The sequence below is a fragment of the Brassica napus genome, chromosome A10, assembly GCF_020379485.1.
Source record: "Brassica napus cultivar Da-Ae chromosome A10, Da-Ae, whole genome shotgun sequence".
Lineage (NCBI taxonomy): Eukaryota > Viridiplantae > Streptophyta > Magnoliopsida > Brassicales > Brassicaceae > Brassica > Brassica napus.
In genome coordinates, this window is record NC_063443.1 from 10779538 (window position 1) to 10795180 (window position 15643).

Genomic DNA, 15643 nt, shown 5'->3' on the forward strand with positions numbered 1-15643 from the left:
TTTTAATTATTGAAACCGGCATTGCTCAAGTGTAATCTACGTAGATTTTGTTTCGAACCTCTTTTATTATTAATTTTTTTTACAATTTTTTTTTGAAAAAGGGCTTCATTTAAAAAAGAAAATATTTATAACTAAAAGCATGTATGTGATATTTTTTTAATCATAAGTGTAATCTAACCTACGTAGATTTTGGTTGACTCTTACAAACTATATCCAAACTATAATTTAAAATGATTTGACTTTTTTTTAAGTTCTTTGATGATTTTAGATGAAATGAGACTAAATATGGTTTTTATTAAATTACTCTAAACTTTAAAATTTAATTTATTATATTTTTAACTAAGAAACTCAGTATGTAACGTTTGCAATGGTTATTCCTAATTGTTGAAGATGATTTTTGAACTTACAGATTAGCTAGCATATGTAAGCTATTTAGAAGATATTCAGATTTTGAAAAAAAGGTTTAATTATTTGGTACTCATGTATTAAAAACGTAGAATACAAAGACGGACAGTGTGGCACGTAGTGGTTGGAAACAATCGTTTTTATCTTTCACAAAAACGAGCTACCAAATTGATTAGCAAATTTTAATTGAGTCTTACAAAAAAAACTAAGAAACTCAGCATACATATTTTAAAATGACTACAGTGATCCTATAGTACACAAATTATAATATACTTTTCATTTCAACTGTTTTTAGAAAAAAAATTACTTCAAAACGATACATTCTATACATTTTAACGTATTTTATTAGATAATAATAGTAAATTCAAAATTAATTGTGTTTATTGAATTTTGATTTGATAAATTATTAAAAATAGTTAATCAGAAAATATTAAATTGATAATTAAAATTTAATTTCTTAATAAAATTACCAAAACATACAACATTTTAGAAACATAATGAATATTTAATAACAGTAGATTTCAAAATAGTTTATCAAATATCAAATTAAATAACACTGAATTTATATATATAAATATATATATATATATATATATATATATGTTTAAATAATAATAAATTTGTAATTTTTAGTTGAATACACTCTCTTACAATTTTGGTGTACTAGTTGTGATAGGTTATCCCCAAAGTAAATAGCATGGAAATCGAAAATATCATCACCTAGAAACCACCAATTTCATAGTCCAGTATGATTGTATGAACTCGAATCAAGTTAATTACTTAGGTTAATATAATCATTTAATTTTGGTCGACAATTTGTTTCTTTATGGGAAACAATTGGTTGATAAAATAGCAATAAAAATGAATTACCATTGGTGCGCGTGAGGGTCCTTGTTATCATGTCAATACACCAATCGCCACCAATACTTTTAAGTTACAAAGACGTTTCACCCAACCCCTTTTGGGGTCCTTTGCTTATCAATGACGATATATAAGGCCTCAAATTATTTCCATTTAGTCACAAATAAATCCAAAAGTCTGTACATATATGATAACCTGTCAAAGATTCAAATTATTTCCGTTTTAATTCTAATTTTTTTTTGTTTTACATATGTTTGGTTTATATTATGCAAGCTAACTAATATATCTCCATTTTTATGTATAATATGTCTCATATAGTATTGTAGGGATAGCAAATTCTAAGCAGGCTATGTCTTATCACGAACAGATGCGAAAATTGTTACGGAGCTAGAATTTAATAGATGCAGAGATTATTATTATATATGTATATTGGCGGACCTACGTTCATAGGAATGGGGTCACTTGCCCCTGGTTCATTTTTTATTTTCTTTAACTAATCTTATGATAATTATTTTTAAAATATTTCGGATTAAGATATTGTTGGCTAATCTAGCTTATTACACTTCTTAGGGGAAATTAGGTAATTATCAAAAAGCTCAGGGGTCTATGACTTATAACCTATGATAACGCCTCAAATTAATTCAAATTCTATGATAGTGCCTCGACGATAAAATCTCCTAGTTCTACCACTGTATATATAAAATAAAATAAAGTAAATGGTAGAATTGTCTACTGCTATTTTTCTCTTCTTCTAATAGTAAGATTCAAAGATCATTTCTAATGTATATTTTTCCTACAAAATAAAATAACACTATAATAGACATGAATTTCTCTCCAATGTATTCTTTTATTTTTACCTCTAAAACAATTTTTAAAAGATTTTATTTTTATTTTACAACAACTATCTTTTATTTATAAAAGTTGACAATTAACCCTATTTAGTTTTAATTTTACAAAATTTTCATATAATTATACTTTCTTTAAATTAAAGTTTCATTGGAAGATTATAAGGTAAATAAAAATTTTGATTCTGTGTTTATGAAAACTGTATTTTTCTAGAAAAAAATAACTGTTTAGTTATAATTATAAAAGTTTGAAAATTAAAAGACTGTTTTGAAAATAAAAATAGTATAACTCTATAATAGAGGAATGCTATTTTCTCTATAAATAGATAGAGGTTAATGTAGTAATGAGTTTGAGCAATTTTTTTCTCTATTGTAGTATTTATAGATCAATATAGCAATAAGTTAGAAATGCTCTAACATGTAACATAGAACGAGAGAGATAAAGTTAATTATGGTTCTTGTCTCCTAGGATAATGTATTTAACTACTCATCGGACAGGAAAATTGTTGAGTTTATTTTCAAAATTATTACTACTTCCAAATTTAAAAGATTGATTATATTTAAATTTATATTTTAAGGTAAGTAAAAGCATTAACTAAAACTACAATATCAATTTTTATATACAAATAAAAAGTAAAAACATCAGTCATTATACGAAGGAATTACGACTAGACAATCGGAGTCCCAATCAGGTTTCAGTTCGAGTTTAAGTTCATAATTTTCAACCACATTCATATATTATAAAAAATTTGGTCGGATTATGTTTGGGTTTAACCAGGTTCAGTTCAGGTTTAGGTATATATCCAAGATTTAGTTGAACTAAAAATAGTTTGGTTACGGACTAATCGAGTTATCGGTTCCAAAAATATTGATTTATACTTGATTAAATTTAATGTTTTCACTAAGTTTGTGTATGTGACTTACTCAAACAATATTGCTTTCTTTTTGAAATAATTTTGAGAGATTTGCATATTAACTATACGAGACTCTTTCTTGGACTATGCGTGACAACATCAGACATATCATGACAAACCAAAACCATGTACAAATGTGAATCAGACATAATGAAACGTAAACAAACTAAAATTAACAACTACTATTTTTATAAACCTAAAACACTATTTAAACTTTGAAAAAACAACCATATTGTTTTTTTGTCATAAAAACATAAAAAAATTCATTGAATTTTTATGTAATTTTCCAAACATAAAAACATCAATTTTGACCAAATATTAAAGATATATTTTACACTAATTATTTGAGTTAGTTATTTATGTCATAGATAATTATTTTTTGGTACACAATAATATCTTAGTGTATGTGAGAAACATATTAAGGATTGAAAAGGTTTGGTACAAACTTTTTTTTGAAATTTTGAAATTTTTAGATTTTCTTAATTTTCATTTGGATTCGGAATCAGTTCATGTGAGACTCATAACCTAAAATATCACAAAAGATAATCCATTCGGTATTTATAGAGTTTAGATCCGTTCAGATTTTAGTTTTTTTGGTCGGATTCAGTTTAGATTTTAGACTCAGTTTGTTTTCCCAATCCTATAAGAAAGTACTTCCTTAAAACTTAGTTTATGGGATCAAAAAGTATTATTTAAATTAAATGCGAACTAAAACAAACTCTAACAGTTTTTTTACCAGAAAAATTTAACCATTTGTTGCATAATTAAGAATCTAAATGTTAAAAATAGATTAAACAACTTACATCGTTGATACAAATCAAAGCCTTTTTCAAAAGAAAGAATTAACTGTTTTGAAATCGATCTTAAATTCTTCTACCACGGAAATGAACGGACAACACTTTAATCTTGTGATGTCTTAGAAGCTAAACGTCAAAGACATTTTATTAGAGAAGATTGGTGGAATGGTTCTCTAAAACAGAAAAAAGAGTAAAAAAACTCCACTAAAAAAAATAGTTACCTTGGTTAAACCATACACATCCCAGTATTTGAACTAATGATAGAATTGGGTTTGATGACAAGAAAAAAAGGGTAGAGTTGAGTTTTTAGAGATTGTTGGGCTTGAAAAACCGCAGTTGCAATTTAATGAGCTCACACCAAGCACATTAAGTAAAAGAATCGTGATTTTTCTTATATAATACGCGCTAATGTTTTTATTTGAATGAATATATATCATACTCGGATGTCTGGAAAACCGTGTGTTGATAGTAAGAACCCGAGAAACCTTAGAAAATAGGATAATGATCCGTGATACCCTCTCCAGTAAAAAATCATCACATTTGAGATTTGACCGTGCGAAGTTGCTTAAATGAAAGGCTTTCTTGAATTATACTCACATGATATATAATACTACAAGAAGTCGCGTTCTCAAGTCCTTGTTTTCACGACATCTATATAACTAGAGGCTTTACCTTTTAATTCATACTGAAGATATGTTTCTAGTTAAATAACCATGTGGATCATTTTCATCTAACATGCCCAAATAACATTAACTAGATGATTTTTCCGTGCATAAGCACGGTTATAAATATTTCTGAAGTAAATATACTATAATAACTGTTTGCTATTTAATTTTAATTTTAAATTAATTTATAATTTGTATGCATCATTTATATTTATAATATTATATTACTTTAATAATACATATGATTTTATATATGTTATATTTAATCGATTTTGTTGTTTTTATAGTCAATTTAGTTATCATTTGGGTAATTTGGATTGTATCTCCTAATCTAACTATAATAATTTTTATTCTAAGTATATTAAAATTTTGATTAATTTCTTATTTGCATTTAGGTGGTTGTTGTCTTAAATATGTAAATATATTTTATGAAGATTATGTATAACTTCAAATATACTGTGCTTAGAATAAAATAAAGAAAATAAACTAAAGTGTTTGTTTCCAAATTACATAAATTAATATAACGATAATATTCTGAAGTCTAATGCATATAAATAAATTTTAGAAAATAACTAAATTGCAACAATTGGTTAATATTTTATTTTCATTTTAATATGTTTTGAGTTGTCCTATGATTTACAGTTATAAAATAAATTACTATTGTTATAAAATTATATATTCTTATCGTAGTTAAATCTATGATTTTTGATATAAGTTAGATTAGTCTAATCACTCATGTTGTGAGTATATTGAGTTACATATATTCTTTCAAATTCAAATGAAATATAATTATTTTTTATTATAACTAAGTCAAATCAAATCAATTTTATTTATCGTTTAATTGTGCATGTATTTTCATAATATTTATCAAATTCTATGTTGATGTTTTCAAAAATATATTATAAAATAAAGTGATGCTCAATAGGAAGTTACATACATAAGTAGGTGATATCATTTTTGGAAGCTCATGAACACATATTAATATTTACATTACTTAAAATATTTTATAAAATCTAAATAACTTTATGCCTTTGATTTATTGAATGAAAATTTATTTTAAATAATATTAAAAATGAGAATTCAGATTTGCTGTGGTATTTTGATTATGGTTATATTAAGTTCCACAAACATAAAACATAAAATTTAAAAGAAAATTTAATTGTAAGAAAACAAAGAACTTTAATAATGATAAAATATAATATATCTACCTCATTAAACTATTTTGAAACTATTTGATCAAAATATTTTTATTTGTAATTTTGTTTTTGTTTTTTTAATATCTCTTAAAAATAAGCAGTAAATAAAATTGTGATTTTATTTGAAAATAATATTAAATTTATCAATATTTTTTTGGCTGTAATTGGAAGATATTATAGTCAAAAATATATAAAAAATAAATAAAACACTTCAATAATACTAATTATAAACTATTTTTAGTCAATTAAACATATATCAGTTTATGTTACTTAATTATTTTATGTAATCATAAGAAAATAGATAGATATATAAAAATATTTCTATTACCTTGATTTTTTTTTGTATTGTTTAAAATTATGTTTTAAAGAAATGTTATTTCTTTTTATATATCAAAATTATCTGTGTAAATTGTTTTTAATGAAATCACATTATATACAAATTTATATTTTTCTTCTAAGAAAATATAGATATAAAGTAAATATTTTATTACTTTAAAAGTATATTTTAGGTTATTTAAACATATTTTTAATTGTAATATTACTATTTTGTGAACTTTCCTATTTTTGAAATCATATTATATATACATACATTTCGTTTTCAATTTTTTTTTTAACTTCATAAAAATTTTCCTTTTTTATTCTATGTATATGTTTTTAGAAACTTTTTAAAAGGAAACTAAATAAAAAATAATAATATTATTTAATATTTTTAATTCATTAAGGGTATTAATGTAGTCGACCATCGTGAGAGTTAATATGAAAACGGCACATAAGAAACTGACTTCTCAAATAATATTATAGAGATATCATCTAGTGCAAATAAATTTAAGTGTCCATGTTTTCTTGATGAATAAGTTAGTTAAATGAAAATTTCTTTGTGATAAAGTAACTTGAGCCTTGAAATGAAGAGAAGTCATAGCGGCATAGATTACAGTTCAAGTCCACAGCTACAGAAGAAGGAGAACCTGTATCAGGCTTACAGGCTACTCAGCAAAAATATCCGATGTAGGTAACGCTACCATGTACCCATTCAGAAGATGAAAGACATCCAATGTATGGAGTTCCATACCAGGCTAAAAACCATTATGATGGACAGCTACAGAAGAAGCTTGAGGAAGAGAAGACATCCACTTGTTTTGGGGGCCGACTCAGTTTTTCTTGGATTAGTAGACTTACTGATCAATTAGTTCAATAGTGCTTATTAGATCCTTAACAAGCAAATAAAAGTCTAGCCAAGTAAGTCTGGTTAGTGAATTGATTACTGTTATAAGAGTGGGTCAATAGTGATTCATGTGTTAAGATTTTATTTAATGATTCTTCGTGCACCTTATGAAATCTTTTCTTATTAATTAGTAGTAACTAACATTAAAACATACATTTGAGACCCCTTAAAAGCCTCTTCTAGGTAGTTATTTATACCTTGTACTATTTGAATTTTGCTTCTAAGCCTTTGAGACTAATCAATATATACAATACTAAAAGGGATATATGAGCTCCATTGAGTCTATCCAGGTCAGCATAAAAAATCAGCCAATGAGAAACTTAGTTTTTGCCACGTCACACCAGACTTGGATAGTATTGGGCTTTTTTTTTATCCTTGAAGTGAATTATTTGGCTCAAATTCCATGTCATCTTCTCTTCCGGAACTCAATCTCGCAGCCTCCACTTTTCAGAGCTTCATCTCTTCACCTCCCATTCGTATCTCTTAAGCTTCCCTGTTTTAATTATGCCATAATTACTGCTTCTGATCGCTTTCGTCTTCATCGCCGTCTTCAACCTCTTAACGATCGGACCAACCACTTTCAGCGTTTTCCAACTACTCTATTGACTACAGCTGAAACCGATCTCCACCAAAGTAAAATCAGTGTCTCTCTTAAGCTATGAAGATTTGGGTCTTGAAGGAATCAAACAAAGAGTTAAGTTTGTTTTTATTTTCAACTTTCGATTCCTTATTCTGTCATTATGATTAGACTTAGCTAAGATTTGTGCTTGATCCGTATTCCTACAATGTTACCATGACTGAAAACCTGGCGGCTGAGAATGAAAGGATGAATGATGTCGCAAAGATCAAAGTTGTTGTACGTTTTCTTCCTTCACTTCTTTCTCTCTATCAGGCATCACTTGGTTTTAAACTTTGAACTGAGAAATTTACATCCCTTTTTGCATTGTGAGTACTGAGTACTAATCGCTTCTTCAACATGATGCTCCCTAGATTTTTGAGAACAGATGCCTAAGTGACTACTTTAAAAAAAAAGTATTCAGCAAAAAAACGAAGAAGACGTTGTTGACACAAATTCCAATTGCTTAACAGTTCATGAAACCAAACTTAAGCTCAGTCTCTCATGTTTTGGGGGCCGACTCAGTTTTTCTTGGATTAGTAGACTTACTGATCAATTAGTTCAATAGTGCTTATTAGATCCTTAACAAGCAAATAAAAGTCTAGCCAAGTAAGTCTGGTTAGTGAATTGATTACTGTTATAAGAGTGGGTCAATAGTGATTCATGTGTTAAGATTTTATTTAATGATTCTTCGTGCACCTTATGAAATCTTTTCTTATTAATTAGTAGTAACTAACATTAAAACATACATTTGAGACCCCTTAAAAGCCTCTTCTAGGTAGTTATTTATACCTTGTACTATTTGAATTTTGCTTCTAAGCCTTTGAGACTAATCAATATATACAATACTAAAAGGGATATATGAGCTCCATTGAGTCTATCCAGGTCAGCATAAAAAATCAGCCAATGAGAAACTTAGTTTTTGCCACGTCACACCAGACTTGGATAGTATTGGGCTTTTTTTTTATCCTTGAAGTGAATTATTTGGCTCAAATTCCATGTCATCTTCTCTTCCGGAACTCAATCTCGCAGCCTCCACTTTTCAGAGCTTCATCTCTTCACCTCCCATTCGTATCTCTTAAGCTTCCCTGTTTTAATTATGCCATAATTACTGCTTCTGATCGCTTTCGTCTTCATCGCCGTCTTCAACCTCTTAACGATCGGACCAACCACTTTCAGCGTTTTCCAACTACTCTATTGACTACAGCTGAAACCGATCTCCACCAAAGTAAAATCAGTGTCTCTCTTAAGCTATGAAGATTTGGGTCTTGAAGGAATCAAACAAAGAGTTAAGTTTGTTTTTATTTTCAACTTTCGATTCCTTATTCTGTCATTATGATTAGACTTAGCTAAGATTTGTGCTTGATCCGTATTCCTACAATGTTACCATGACTGAAAACCTGGCGGCTGAGAATGAAAGGATGAATGATGTCGCAAAGATCAAAGTTGTTGTACGTTTTCTTCCTTCACTTCTTTCTCTCTATCAGGCATCACTTGGTTTTAAACTTTGAACTGAGAAATTTACATCCCTTTTTGCATTGTGAGTACAGAGTACTAATCGCTTCTTCAACATGATGCTCCCTGGATTTTTGAGAACAGATTCCTAAGTGACTACTTTAAAAAAAAGTATTCAGCAAAAAAACGAGGAAGACGTTGTTGACACAAATTCCAATTGCTTAACAGTTCATGAAACCAAACTTAAGCTCAGTCTCTCATGTTTTGGGTTCGTGCATCCTCAATTGTCTGAGACATCTCTGTAGCAAAAAAAACTAAGACTGATCTATAACTAAATTTATTGCAGGTTGAGTTGACTAGCCTATGTTAGCATGAACCTGTGTTTGATGCTGTGCTAGATGAGGAAGTATCAAATGGTGAGGTGGCTGATATATGAAAGACATGATCAACACTTATCTGGAGTAAGTCTTACTTTACAAATAATCAGTTACTGTTGTGATTCTTATTTCTAAAGTTATTATACCACTTTTTGTAGGTTTATCGTGAGGCAGTGGATCCCCTAAATTTTCAGTGCATTAATGCCACTTGCTTGGCATATAGGCAGACAGGTAAATAGTCTCCAAAGAAAGCATAGATCCACAAGGTCCCTTTCCGGAAAATATGACAAGCTAATAGCAAGTCCTTGGATCCTAACGTCTAAAGTATTTAACATATGTTTTCTTGATAATCATTCATGAATATAGCCTTCTCAATCTATTTGAAAATTTTATGATTCCTTGATAATCAACACCATATCAGAATAATAATCTGCGTTAACTATGCATTGACCCATTTTCTATAATTGCATATCCTCAATGCTAACCATCGTTGGTGTATGTTTGTCTCTCAGGTAGTTGTAAAACCTAAACTATGAAGCCTTTGCCTCTTTAAGTCTTCAAGGGATATCCTAAGGTCGGTGCAAAATGCATACAGAACCAATTGTTTGGTATAAACCATATCGGTTCTTCTCCGGTATGTGACTTATCCTACAAAGCTGTGTTACCCGAAATCCGAAATGTGCAAGAGCGATTTAACGTGTACCGCATGGATTATAGTAAGTCTTCGGCATGGTCTTTGTTTTGCTATATGATATTCTTTGATTATTTAGTCGTTTTTACAAAATACTTTTTTTTCCGTTTTTTGATAGATGACGTTTTTAAAAAAAATATGTATGTTTAAATTACGGCTTTGAATGTTTGTACCCGTACCGCACCCGCTCTACATATATTTTGGTTATTATATAAACCGCATCATAGTTATTCCGCAGTTGCCCGCATGTTGCCATTCGGACACTACATGTTGTTTTTGTTTTTCAATGTAAAATTTATTAATTTTATGCAATATTGATATCACTTTGTATGTAGAAACTGATAAAGACCATGTGCTAAATCCGCTTCTCTCTTAGAGTGAATATAGTTCATTTGCATTTTTAGATCATCCCAATGCCTTTGATTATTGTGTATTTTGGATCGCTATATAGAAATTAATATTAAATATTTAGATTCACAGTTTAAGTTCCATTTGGGTAAATGTGCTTTATTTCCGAGTTTTCTATAAATGTGAAACAAATCATTGAGCTTTGATTTACAGACTGTTGAGTTTTTAGTCTATCACCTCTTCTTTGACTTGAAACTTTAAGGTGGTCTTCTTCTGCTGAAAGTTCAGACACTAAGCCAACTGAGTAAAGAAAGAACTAAAGAAAGGTATCAGAAGAGCAAGGAGCGCCAGAAAGTCATTATTTTGCTTCAGTTAAGAGTTCCATACAAATAATAATTTAGGATCTTTTCTGGTTCCCTTTACTCTCTAAAAACCCACTGCACATGTACATGTAGAAAAGGCAACTCCACAAATGGTTACTCTATCAAATATTGTAATACTTTAACTCTCACAAACCTATTAACGATGATTCTTATAGATACATCCATTTTTATTGGCCTTTTGCAAAGATTTTTGGCATCACTATTGAATACCAGATTGGTAATTATTTAATCTTAATGTGATTTATTTTGTTTTAACGTTTTTGGTAATGTCATTTTCTCTAATATCAAGATTGGGTTCATATAACATAGATTAGAGTTATGTGTATGAATCATGGAGATGACAAAAGCTTAGCATTTCCTCATAAAGTTGCAAATCAAGTAGTTGATCAATTTCCTTTAAAGATATTGTCTCGAAAGCATTTTTTTTTGTGTGTGAACGTGATGAATCCACCTTGCTTGGGACTGGAAAATGTGCTAAAATAGGATTTTTATGACAACTTTTCTTGGCATTGGAAGTATTCAGATCGGAACTAAAAGGTGCTAAGAGCACCTCCAATGATAGTATTAGCAGGAATTTTATGCATTTAAAGAAAAAGAAATGAAATTAAGAAAGAGAATGAGCAAAATTTCTTAGTTATGAGTATTTAAAGAGAATGAGGTTAGAGAGGCTTTGTTTATGATGCATCCTGAAAAGGCACCAGGACCGGATGGCATGACGGCTCTCTTTTTTCAACATTCTTGGCATATTATAAAGAAGGATCTGGTAGAAATGGTAAACAACTTTTTGGTTTCTGGAGAAATGGATCCAAGGTTAAATATCACTAATATATGTATGATTCCAAAGACGGAGAGGCCAACTAGGATGACGGAACTGAGACCAATTAGCCTATGTAATGTTGGGTATAAAATTATTTAGAAGGTTTTGTGCCAGCGTTTGAAAGGGTGTCTTCCGTCCCTTATTTCAGAGACTCAATCGGCTTTCGTGCCGGGGAGGTTGATAACTGATAACATTCTTATTGCTCAGGAGATGTTTCATGGGTTACGGACTAATAAGGCATGTCAAGGAAAGTACATGGCAATTAAAACGGATATGAGCAAGGCGTATGATCGAGTGGAATGGGATTTTATTCAGGCTTTACTGGAAAAAATGGGATTTGATCTTCACTGGATTAAGTTAATGATGGAATGTATCTCCTCGGTTCAATATAGAGTTTTACTGAATGGCCAACCAAGGGGTCTCATTATTCCACAGCGTGGATTACGACAAGGAGATCCTTTATCACCTTATCTTTTTATATTGTGCACTGAGGCTTTGATTACAAATATTAAAAAGGCGGAGAGAGAAAAACAGTTGACAGGTATGAAGGTAGCCAGGGCATGTCCATCCATTTCTCACTTGCTTTTCGCGGATGACAGCCTTTTCTTTTGTAAAGCACAAAGGGAGGAATGTCAATCTATTCTCCGGATTTTAAAGGAATATGAGATGGTTTCAGGTCAGCTTATTAATTTCGATAAGTCTTCAATCCAATTTGGGCACAAGATTGAAGAATCAGTCAGACAGGAATTAAGAGATATTTTGGGTATTCAGAATCTTGGAGGAATGGGAACTTATCTTGGATTACCGGAAAATCTTGGGGTTTCAAAGATTCAAGTTTTCGGTTTTGTGCAAGATAGACTTAATAGAAGGGTTAATGGGTGGACTTTCAAATTTTTCACGAAGGGTGGAAAAGAAGTGGTTATTAAATCAGTAGTTACGGCATTGCCAAATCATGTGATGTCTTGCTATAGATTACCGAAGGCAACCGCGAAAAAATTGACAAATGCGGTAGCACGTTTTTGGTGGAGCCCAGGTGGAAGTACAAGAGGAATGCATTAGAAATCTTGGGATAAGGTATGTGTTAGCAAGGAGGAAGGAGGTTTGGGTTTTAAAGACATCACTGATTTCAATACAGCGATGCTTGGTAAACAGTTATGGCGCCTGATTGAGAAGCCGAATACTTTATTTTCTCGTGTCTTCAAAGGTCGGTATTACAGGAATGCATCACCCCTGGAACCGATCCGTTCGTACTCTCCGTCATATGGCTGGCGGAGCATCACATCTGCTAGATCTCTGGTTAGCAAAGGACTAATTAAACGGGTGGGATCAGGATCATCCATTTCGGTATGGAATGATCCCTGGCTCCCAACCACTCGCCCGAGACCAGCAAATAAAAACCAACACAATTTTTACCCTGAACTCACAGTGGATGCTCTCATTGATCCTCATTCGCGAAATTGGAATATGCAGGTAATTCGGAATCTAGTGGACCCGCGGGATGTGAAAATTATCGAAAGTATACCTTTGAGTAGGATTCAGAGGATTGATAGAGATGGCTGGCATTTCACAAACAATGGGAAATACTCGGTCAAATCAGGATATCAGGTAGAGCGGGTTTACCCAGATAGAGATAAACCACCAGAAATGTTTGGACCTACAGTGGATGCGTTAAAGTCGTTCTGCTGGAAGATTCGATGCCCACCGAAGATGAAACATTTTTTGTGGCAACTGGTGACCGGTTGTATTGCAGTCAAGAAGAATTTGCAAGCGCGAGGGATAAATGGTGATATATGTTGTGCACGATGTGGCGCTGATGAGGAATCAGTTAACCATGTTTTTTTTTGAATGTCCTCCAGCATTACAGGTTTGGGCGCTATCCAAGATACCATCAAATCCCGCTATCTTTCCAACAGGAGCTCTTTTTACAAACATGGATCATCTTTTTTGGAGAATTTCTCCGCAGCTAGATGATCATCAGTTTGCATGGATTCTATGGTATATCTGGAAAGGAAGGAATAATAAAGCTTTTAGTAACCTTGATATGGATCCAAGGGAGACAATTAAACTGGCAGAAACAGAGTCCACACTATGGGCTGAGGCGCAGATAGTAAAGGAACAGAGAGCAGGGCCACATGTAGAGGGTTCGGCAGCACCATTAATCCAAGGAAGATGGTGTTTCACAGATGGGTCCTGGAAAGAGGATAGTGGTTTCTCTGGTCAGGGGTGGTTTAGTACTTTAGAAGGTTTTGAGGGTTTGATGGGAGCAAGGAATGTCAGGGCTAGTCTATCTCCTCTACATGCGGAGATGGAAGCATTACTGTGGGCAATGGAGTGTATGAGGAACTTACGACAATTTCAGGTTACATTTGCAACGGATTGTTCTCAATTGGTGAAGATGGTTTCGGAACCAGAAGAATGGCCAGCTTTTGCAAGTTATTTAGATGATATTAAAGTCCTGAAAGAGAGCTTTTCCGGCTCAGAGATTGTCCATGTGCCAAGAACGCAAAATACAAAGGCGGATAGCCTAGCACGTAGTGTCAGGAAGCAGCCGTCTTTCGTCGTTCACATGGATCGACATCTCCCAGTTTGGTTCACAGAGTCTGTCTGAGTCTGTTTATGCTGATGACAAAAAAAAAAAAAAAACTATATGATACTAAAATGACACATGTCATTCAAATAGATGATTAGCAAGTATAAAGAAAATAAAATCTTCGCAACTATTGTGGGATAAATCTCGAGTGTAGAAACTATTGTGGTATGTTGTTGAAGAACCTCAGGATGATGCTACTTTCGATTAATATATAGTTCGTACTTATAGTGTGTATCTGGCAGACTAATTTGTCAAGGTCTCTACTACAATACGTGAAAATGGAAGATCTAGGACTACATACTCTTCTTTTTATGGCTGTTGTTTTTCTACAACCTGAAACAAATAATTTTCTTTGTCCGACACATTAATAATCGAAAGTAGCATCAAGGTTAGTAAAATGTCGAGTTTTTAAAATCACCAATTATTTTTCTTTCTACAGATACTATATTCTTTCAATAAAAGAAAACAGTGAAATGGATATTGGAGAAGAACATACAAAAATACAAAATAGATGTTGCAAAATATTAATATGATCTAGGATATTATGTTCTAAATTCTTTCTTGCATGGCAAATAAAATAAGACATGATTCTCACGACTCATTCTCATGACAATTGTATCTTCAATCACTATGATTTCAATTGTTCCTAATTCCACCACTTTCTAAGGGAAGATAAAAATGAATTGATATAGATACTCGAATTATATAATGAAAACCATAGTACCAATGCAAAATAGTACAAGTTTTGTTAGAATAAGTAAAAACTTATTATTAGTAGAAAAATGAAAACTCAATTATTCCAAATTTTAAATTAGTTGTCAATTTAACAGAACATAAATCAAAAATAAAAGAATAACTAGATCATAGTAAGAAATTTTGAGTTCTAAATATCTTAACTTTGTTTGACATGAATAGTTTAAATATTTTATATTTATCTGAGGATTTTTATTTCTATAATCGATACCATTATATATACATTCAAATAAAAGTGCCAAAACCTTAAATTAAATTTTTAAAACAACCCGGGCATAGCCCAGAAAAGGCTCTAGTAATTACTAATTAGGATTTGGTAGGTCAATAATCCATTAAATTTTCTTAGACTTAGTATTTACCTCAAACTGATTCAAGTTTCCATAATAATTCAAAGTATGCCAAATTTACAAAATATTATTCATATAGAAAACACAAATAATCAAGACCAGATATAAACCAATATATAGATTATATAGATATTATTTTTTTAAATTGGTATATTATTATACTATAATCTATCTTATTAAAGTAGAAGAGCTTTAATCTTTTGTTTGGCAGCATGAATAAAAAAAAAAACCATATTGTTGGCAACATTGAAAGCTGAATATCAATTTATTTTCTATCTATCTTATTAAAGTAGAAGCATTTTAAGCTTTTGTTTGGTAACATGGATAAAAAAAAATCATATTGTTGGCAACATTGATAGCT

The 15643-nt window shown here is 30.8% G+C and overlaps 2 long non-coding RNA genes across 5 annotated transcripts; both read left to right on the forward strand.

Annotated features, from left to right (window-relative positions):
• The first annotated feature begins 6331 nt into the window (after positions 1-6331).
• LOC125579172 lies at positions 6332-7991 on the forward strand. Its single transcript, XR_007317177.1, has 2 exons — positions 6332-7761; positions 7896-7991. It is a non-coding gene; the product is annotated as an uncharacterized LOC125579172 (long non-coding RNA).
• Positions 7992-8082: 91 nt separating this feature from the next.
• Positions 8083-10945, forward strand: LOC106370325. Of its 4 annotated transcripts, none has more exons than XR_007317173.1 (6): positions 8083-8972; positions 9072-9244; positions 9323-9437; positions 9512-9584; positions 9866-10069; positions 10655-10945. It is a non-coding gene; the product is annotated as an uncharacterized LOC106370325 (long non-coding RNA). The 4 variants fall into 4 exon arrangements; XR_007317175.1 differs by having other exon boundaries at positions 8084-8972; positions 9121-9244; XR_007317174.1 differs by having other exon boundaries at positions 8089-8972; positions 9323-9392.
• Positions 10946-15643: the final 4698 nt, after the last annotated feature.